This window comes from Daphnia carinata, chromosome 6, assembly GCF_022539665.2.
Source record: "Daphnia carinata strain CSIRO-1 chromosome 6, CSIRO_AGI_Dcar_HiC_V3, whole genome shotgun sequence".
Lineage (NCBI taxonomy): Eukaryota > Metazoa > Arthropoda > Branchiopoda > Diplostraca > Daphniidae > Daphnia > Daphnia carinata.
The window spans coordinates 6,473,810-6,482,931 of NC_081336.1; the positions used below are offsets into that span (position 1 = coordinate 6,473,810).

The 9,122-nt window shown below is 38.0% G+C and overlaps 1 long non-coding RNA gene across 1 annotated transcript; it reads right to left on the reverse strand.

Moving 5' to 3' along the window:
* Window positions 1-7,596: 7,596 nt before the first annotated feature.
* Window positions 7,597-9,122, reverse strand: LOC132088034 (uncharacterized). Its single transcript, XR_009421095.1, has 2 exons — window positions 8,986-9,122; window positions 7,597-8,683 (listed from the first exon to the last, which is right to left on the reverse strand). It is a non-coding gene; the product is annotated as an uncharacterized LOC132088034 (long non-coding RNA).

Sequence of the window (9,122 nt, forward strand, 5' to 3'; positions counted from 1 at the left end):
TGGTTTGCCTCGTGGGGGTAATATACATGCGAGACACATAGTATTGGCAAACGAAACAAAAAAAAAAAAAAATGTCGCCCCTTCTCACCTTTGCCCATCGTGTAGTAGCAGAAAGAACGACATTTGCAAAACAGGTCGTCCATTTTTTTTTCTTCTTTGAGGGGGGGGGGGGGGCACAGATACACCAGCGTGCAGTCTTCAAAGTATATAGCAATAAAAATGAAAGAAAAAAGAAAGAGGGGAAGAAAACAAGACATTTTTTTTTTCTCTTCCATTTTTAATGGAAATTCCGCAGCGAAAAAGAGCAAAAAAAAAAAAAAAAAAAAAAAAAAAATTCAAAACAGAGAGACTTTGAAGAGGGAAGAAAAAGGGGGACCTCTGGCCGAGCTTGCCTACCTTATAGGTAGCCAAAGGGAGCTAGAGCAGAAGCACAGCAAGCACGGGGGTGGGCTGGAACAACGGGAGGTTATAATATACATGTGCTATGCATTCGAAGAAGATTGTCTTCTTTCCTTCTCTTTTTTTTTCCCATCTTGCTGTTGTTTAGTCCAACTAGCAAAAAAAAAAAAAAAGGAAAGTTAAAAAAAAAAAAAAGGTATAAACACGTACGTCATGGAAGGTATCGTAGACCTATACCAGTTCCAAAAAAAAAAGGGGGAGCTTTACTTGCCTTTTTCTTTTCGGAGGGGGGGCTCTCCTGTCGTTTTTAAATGTTTGATGAGTTGCCCTTCGTTTAACGTGTGTGTGTGTGTGTGGGGCAGTAGTCGTAGTAGTTGTAGGGGGTTGGCGTGTTGGGCCCATCTTTTCTCACGCCCTTAACCTTAATTGATCGTCCCACTGTGGATAGAAAAAAAAAAAAAAATCCGATTTCTGTTGTGCTGCCTTGTCTTTCCCCCATAAACTTTGGCAGGTTCCCTAAACATGTAAAAGGCCTAACGTTTGGGTTACCTTATATAGAGGGTGATGTTTCGCGAGCTGTTATATACAACAACTATATAGTACATAGCTATTGGCTTTTGATGGCCTCTCTGCGGGAGTCGAGGGCTACTCTCTCTTCTGTCTTTCTTATGCCACTACTGGCTGACTGTTTTTGACATTTCGTGGACGTGTCTCTTTATTTTTCTTTTTTATTTCTATATATTTTTTTTTTTTTTGCCCTTGTCGTCTTGTTTGGTTGACTCGTATTCTCCCACATTTTTTGATTTGTGTGTCGTTTTTTTTTTTTTCTTGCTGGATTTTTCCTCGTGTTCGATGTTCATCTTTCTCTCTTTCATCGAATAAATTTTTATATACATCTTTTTTTTGTTGTTGTCCGGCGGTGACTTCGCTCACCTCATCAGTCAGCTTTTCGGATGGCTGACTCCGCCTGCGCGACACACGCTCCATCCCCCATCGCCTGTCCGACAATCGGTCTCCTCCTCCGCTTGTCCAGCTCGGCAGGATACATATGCTTTTGTTCCCCCCTTTTAATTAGACAAGTATGTCTATTTATTTTTAAATGTTTTCCATTTGCTTTACGATTCTCTCAATTTTTTTTTTTTAATCCATAACTCTTACAAAACGATTGCGGTTTGATTTTCATCAATTTCGAAAAAAAATTTTTTATTGCTGTTGTTGTTGTCCTTCTCGAACTTAACTCCCTTTAATTCACATTTATTTTCTGGCCGTCATTATCGAGAAAATTGAGGATTTTCGGATGCCTATTTTATTTATATTTTGGACCCTCTACACGAAATGACGAGACGTGGAATTCTCGATTGACCCGATATCTCGTTGGTTGGCCCTATTGATTTATTGAGTACCACGCCATACTTCACGTTAAGTGCAAACGAAATGTTTTGGCGTCTATATATAGCTGCATTTTTCACGAGGGGGGAAAGAAAAAGAAAAGAAAAAAAAAAAATAAAGTAAAATAAAACATCGAAATTCCCCGTTGTTTGTTGTTATGTATTTTTTTTAATAGGCAAGTTCAGGGGAGGCAAACGATTGGCTATGTGTACAACAAGGCAATAAGACGCACTTAATGTATTAGAAGTCCCCCAATCAACGTCACAGTGGTGGGCTCGGTCGTTACACATAAGAACCGCGAGCCCCTTTCTTATTTTCCCCAAAGCATTTCGTTACGGCACCGTTTTTGGATGATGCAAATCATTTCGTCTATATTGATGGGCCTCTTTCTTTTGCCACTCAACCCTTCGTCTATATACAGAGTGTCTATCAGAAGCTTTTATGTTTTATATAGCTATCGCCGTTTAACTTGCCCAACGTGTGAAAAAAAAAAAAAAAAATAAATAAATAAACGACTGAGAAAAAAAAAAAACTGGCCGAACGATAATGTCCGAACGGCCCACCTGCCTCGAGCCGGACCCATGGCCTTTTCTATGCGTCTATTATATTTTTCAACATCATTTTGTATTTTTTTGGCTGTCCTATTTTTATTTTGAAGCATAATATAGTATCAACCAATCACGAAACATTCCAACAATAATAGAGTTGTGATGGCCAACGTTTTTTTCCCTATACTTTCGCAAAGATGAAAAATAAATGTAGAAAAAGAAATCAAATGTGAGATGGCAACGTGTGGTGGAGGGGGGGGATGAAATATAGGACCGCTAAAACGAAATTTAATAGGGCAATAATATTTAGAGCGTGTTGATTACGAGGACCTGACGAACAATTGTGGAGGTCAGCGAAAAGTATCCTTTTGCGGAATGAAAATCACAGAGTCATGATTAGAAAAGAGATAAACAAGAAGCCATTGGACAGCGCAACATAATGCCGGGTTTTTGAAATTTGAATTTAAAAAAAAAAGTGGGGGAAAAAGGCAATTTGTAAAAGTGAAATAAAAAATACGTAGGCGAGAAAAATTGGGCGCGATAATCGATAGATAATTAGGTGTCATTCAACTTCAAAACGTACACACGGGATGGAAAGGAAAAGAAATCAAAGGTGGGATGAAGAATAGTAAAATCGCGCGTCTATAGGCGCAGGAAAGAACGGTGGGCAAAATTGTGGGGGGAGGGGATAGGAGAAAGAGGTGCGATTATGGCTATTAAAATGAATGAGACATCACATTTTATTTTGTTATTATTATTGTTTTGTATAGCTAACATATCTTTTATAATCGCTACAATTTGAGACGTTCTTCGTCGTTCCCACTCACATCATTCACGATCCATTTTGGGGGGGGGGGGCCGTGTTTTGATTAAGACGTTGATAATGAAAGTCACAACTAACAAACACAAGTCGCCATCCAACAACATAACAAAAAAAAAAAAAAAAAAAAGAACTTAGCCAGAAAAGGATCAATCGAGTTAATTGAGTGCGTATATAACGTATAACAATACGTGAAATGGTAGAATTGACTCATCCGCGTCGTCGGGTGCGCGAGTTTAGGCCGACACTTCATTTTTCCTTTTCAATCTGTAATTGTACACGCGTTAAAAAAAGAAACATCCTGTTGTGATGCATGGCTACATGGTCGTCGTGTTAAATATGAATGAACGGTGGAATATATAATAAAAAAAAAAAAAAAAGAAACAGGCAAAATTGATGGCGACAGTGTGGCGTCAGATGCACTTGTTTGGACATGCCGAGTGCTGGCGTCGTCATTCTCGCACCCGTTGCGGCACGAAATATAATAGAGCCCAATATAGACTACAATTCCTTATGGCCCTTTCTTGTGTTGAACAGTATATAAAAAAAAATTAAAAATAAAAATTTGAAGCGCATTAAGATCGACTTCAAGAAAAAAGGCCAAGTAGAAAATGCGGGGGGAAATAACAAACAAGAAAATGGCAACTTCAAAAAAAAAAAAAAAATAAAGAAATAAAAAAGCTCGAAGCTCGAAAAATTATAACGGAACGATGAAGAAATATCGTTTGTGTCCCAAGTCTTGTGATGTTGTCATGTTGTTATTCTTTCCTCTTTTTTTTTTTTTTTTTTTTAAGGGGGGATGTGTATACACACGATGGTGGCGCCACGGTGTTTGTTTGGAAACACAAAAATGGGCCGGGATTCCGCAAGACGGACACGCACCAGCCAGACGACGGCCTTCTATAAGGGGAAGCTATATACAGGGAGCAGTCATCAACTAGATATTGAAAAAGAAATGATGAAAAAGAAAACGAGGCAAGTAAAGATAGCGTATAGTGCGGAACAACCACAAAATAAAGGAGAAAATAAGGGGGGAAACCCAAACTGCGTGTCGGATTTCTCCTTTGGCTGTGTGGTTTGAATGAGATAAGAAAAAAAAAAAAAAATATATATATATATATAAAGGGACAAGTAGAACGAAAGATTTAAAAGAAGCGACGTTAGCGGCGTCGGTGCGACAAGTAAAAATATAAAAAAAAAAAAAAAAAGAAAAGAAGAAGGCACAAGGAACAAGATTCTGGGCGCCGTCTTCAATAACAAGTTCTATACTTTTTTTGTGTGTGTGTGTGTGTGTGTCTCCCTCCTCTTCGTCTAGTTCTTTTTCTTATATTGTCGTCGTCTAAAAACCCGCAGAGATAACGCACACGCTCTCTTGACGATGACAATTTCTGTCCTTTTTCACTTGCAGACGCGCTTTTTTTTTTTTTCGGCCCACTATGGCGACATGGTGTTTCTATTTTTATGTTGCCGCCCTGCATGTATACATATATATAATAAGTATATATGCGGCGCTTTGTGTGTGTGCGTGTGTGTGTGTGTGTGTTTTGATTTTTGTTTGTCAAACGCCAGAAAGGAGGACATGTCACAACGGCGGCAAATGACATTCAATCTACCCGTTAAGTTAAAGAAAAGAAGTTTCTTTGAAAATAATCCCTTCCGTTTTTTGCCTTACATTTTGGGTCAACATTAAAACGGGGATATTGTTTAACTTCTTTTTTTTAATTTTTATTTATTTATTTATTTATTTGTTTTTTTGGTATAAAGGACGGAAAAATACGAGTTTAGATTGAAACATTTAAAAGATTGTATTTTCTCCTTCTTTTTCCAATCGAAAGTTGCGCGCGTTTCGTATCTCTAAAACATTCATCTTTTGCCGAAAATGTTGTCGGCTTGCTCACGCCCTGTTTATAGATCTGCACGAGGATGTTATAGGAGTTTATAAAAAGAAACATTCTCAATGCCGACAGTTGCCCCATTCGTGAAAGAAATAAAAAGTTGGCCCTATACAAGGTGTGAATATAAATGTGTAACACCTTCCTTTTTTTTTCCCCGATTCACGACAGCGTGGACGTCGATTAGAATCAAGTTTGAACGTAACTCTCCTGCCTTTGAACGTCGATGATGAACCGCAAGATGACGCGGGACCGCACCAAACACGGCAGATTTTCTTAATCAGTTTATATTCATCTTTCTTTTTTTAAAATCTCCATTATTCACGTCTTCGCTTCATTTTTCTTTTTCGAAAAAAAAAAAAAAAAAAAAGAATAAATTTAAATCTAAAATGCCAGAAGATGCATGGAGGAGAATAGATTTATTAATTCAGTCGCGACCCGCTTTGTGTCACACGTTTGTTCCTGTTTCCATATCGGATGAGAGGGGGAAAAAAAAAAAAAATAAAGAAACAAACTGGACAAACAATGGACGTGCAGAACGCGAAGCAAATTGCAAAAATCCATTGTTCAAATGAAAATTAAAAAGAAAAAGAAAAAAGGGCGAGCAAATGGAATGGCAGAGGATGACAGGTCGATGGCGTTGCCATGTAGCGCGTTAAATGGTGCGAACCATTTTCCTGTATTTGCATTACCACTAAACAACGTGACCCTTGTTGTTGTTGTACGCCATTTCGAAGCCAATTTATACCCGAGATGCGCATTCGTTTTTGAAAAAAAAAAAAAAAAAAAAAAAAAAAAAAGGAAAGGTCAGAAAACACGGGTCGTGGTTGGTTTGCATAGAAAAATAGAAGAACGAATGAAGAATGAATTTTTCGATGACATTTGCATTTGAATAGGATAGTCTCGCCAGACCTGTTACTGAAAATGACACTTTTATACAGAATCACCTTGTGTATACAGAGCGTGTTGTATTCGTACGTGTATTTCACATTCTATGGATTTTCTTTTGTTGGCGTTTTTCGAAAGAAAAGAAAGAGGTGCCTCTCTTGTGTGTTGTATTGTCAACGTTATAAACGTTATTCTTGTGCACGAGGTAATACCACATATTTTTGGCTGCTGTTCGACTTCCCCCATTGCGCTTTTCTTCCCACATTTCTATAGATGTATAGTGTTCTTCTTTTTTTTTTTTTTTTCGACCCCATCGATCTATTCGGAAAATGTCCTTTTTATTGTCATCTTTTTGAAACGGCGAGTAATGGACTGTCGGCGTCTTCGCCGCAGTGCGCCGTCTCCATTTTCTATTTGCTGTACACGAAAAATGGGGGGGGGGGGGAAATGTAGTACAACAATAATGTGAATGCTTATCGATGAAACACACAGCCAAAGGGACAAGTGTATTTACATTGTCGCACCATCGCTTCATTCTTCATCTTTCAGTTTGTCATTTCACACAACTGTATATATGCGTGCGAGATTGGGCGCAGCTAACAAAACTTGAGCGAAAACTATCGAATGGGGATAAAGTTAATGTATACAGACGGTGTCGATTGTCGTTGCATTTTGCATACAAGAATGCCAGATATACAGACATCATTCCATACGGAGCTAGATAGAAACGAGTCAGACGCACGGATGGCCGAGTTATCTGATCTTTTGGTTGGGTTTTGGGGTCGTCGTCGTCGAATATATAAACAAAGAGACAAGTGGACTTAACAGGTGATGACGTTTCGTAATGCTGCGCTTTTTCATGTTTGTACTATAGACGAACAAAAGGAAATGAATGAATTATGTCATGTGCGTAACTATACATATGCAGATTTTCGGACAGCTGCAGAACAACATCAACAATTCTAACGAGCAACAGGAATGTTGAAACGAGTAAATCTAATTTCCTTTTTTCTTTTCTTTTTTCCAGGGCTCATTCACAATTGACATAATTCTTTTAACGAGGGCTTTCTTTTTTGTCACCAACGTTTTTTTTTTTTTTTTTTGTTGTCCTCTCCTAGTTGAGTTCACTCCCTTTTTTTTTTTTTTTTTTTTTTGCGTGTCATTTGCCTAGTTTTATTAATACGTTCATTTGCAGAGAAAGGCATAAATTATTGTTGGGTGCTGCTACGAGGGAATGAAGCCGTGGGAAAGCTGGTGGATCGCAACTTACGTTCTGACTCTATCGAGTGCTGCATACGCATAAGTGTGTAGTCTATTAATCAGCCACGTATAGTTGCTACGTTAATTGCATGTACTAGTATTAACTTTCGTCGTTTCGTTTGCAATCGATTAGGGCGCGGCAGCGCGAAGGAATCACGTGAGCCGATAGAAACGCGCATGCGTCAATTGCCATTAGATTGCGAGATTTTGTGTTGCGGTTTTCTTTTGGAATGTCCACAACTTGATCGCGATCCTGTCGACTTTAATTCCATCCCCCCCCCCCCCCTTCTTTTTAACTGGTTGTTTATTGCATGGGGCCCTTTCACTCAATCAAACGCCGAACCATTGCAATTATTGAATGTATTTTCGAATGATGGATTTAAAGACAGTACGCTAACGATAAGCTCTTGACGTTTATATTACACACACATATGCACACTCGTACACACAGAGATACATCCATACACACGTGGCTTTATTCATTTAATAATAATTATAATAATATAGTAGTGATGGGTATAAGGGAAAGAGAGAGGGGGCGTACGCGGCAGTTCTCGGGACGATGCTGCTAGTTCCTTGGTATAACGTATACAAATGGAATATATCATAGTATATGTGTGAAGGGGGGGGGGGTAACCGAGGATGTATGTGGAAAAGCAAAAAAAAAAAAAAAAAAAAAAGAATGAAGCAAAAAATAAAATAAAAACAAAGTAAATAAACAAATCAATCTTTTGGAAGAGATACAAATGAACAGTTAAAAAAAAAAAAAAAAAAAAAAAAAAAAAAAAAAATTACAGACCGAAAATGAATTTTTTTCTTTGAAACAAAAGAAAAATGTCTTTTCTATTTTTTTGTTTTTCGAATATATTTAAACGGCTGATGTTTTGAATTTGATTTTCTTTTTTCTTTCGCGTTCATTTTTGTTGTTGTTGTCATCTCTATGTGCTTTTACATGTACACGTTTTTTTTTTCTTTCCTTTTCTTGTTTTTTTTTTTTTTTTTTTTTTAAACAGCCAAACACTAAATAACATATGGCTTCGTTTCATTTCATCTTCTCGTTTTTGTTATGAATGATTCTGATTTCCCGACTATGAATTGAAAATTATATTATACACATGTCTATATAGCGCGTTGGAGGAAGGGGGGGGGGGGGGGAGGTTGAGGAAAAAGAGGACATCGCAAATCGATAATGCTTGTTATTATTACTCTAAAAATTATTATTATTATTTTTTTGTATATATATAGAAAAGGACGAGTGTGTGTCGTGATGAATCCGGGGGTGTATAGGTGTATAGTGGAACAAAGTAAACATTATTAATCGTATGTGCGAATTATGTTCGATTTCAAAACAAAAAAGAGAGGGAGAGAGAGAGAGAGAACGGTGGAGTTTTTTTGTGTGGTGACGTGTTGTCCCAACTGGATTCCTCGATTCACCTAGTTGCCTCATTGTTTTTTTCTTAAGTGCTGAAATCCGTCCGCCAGGAAGCCTATATCCAAGAGAGAAAATGATTAATGTTTTTGATTCAATCATTTCCATATCAAGATGTTATTTTTTTTTTTCTCCTTAATTAATTTCCCATGTTTTTAAACGCCCCTATGTTTTTTTTTTTTTTTTTTTTTTTTTTTTTTTTTTACGTCACCCTCATCTGAAAATTCGACATGGGACGAATGGCTACTGTCGAGTAGCTCGTTATCATCGTGTTTCGATTGAGCTCAGAATGGAGCCATCAAAGTACTCAAGAAAGAACGCAAATAGAAGCGTGACGGGTAATCTATTTTGATAACGTACCATTGAATTAAAGGTAGAGCCCAAGCCGAGGGCGGAGGAGGAGATGCCGCCCATCGAGTGGTGGATGGCCATGGAACCCGGAGGCGGTCCAGACGGACTGCCGTGGTGATGGAAGCCGCCCATCTGAGCGGCCGAGT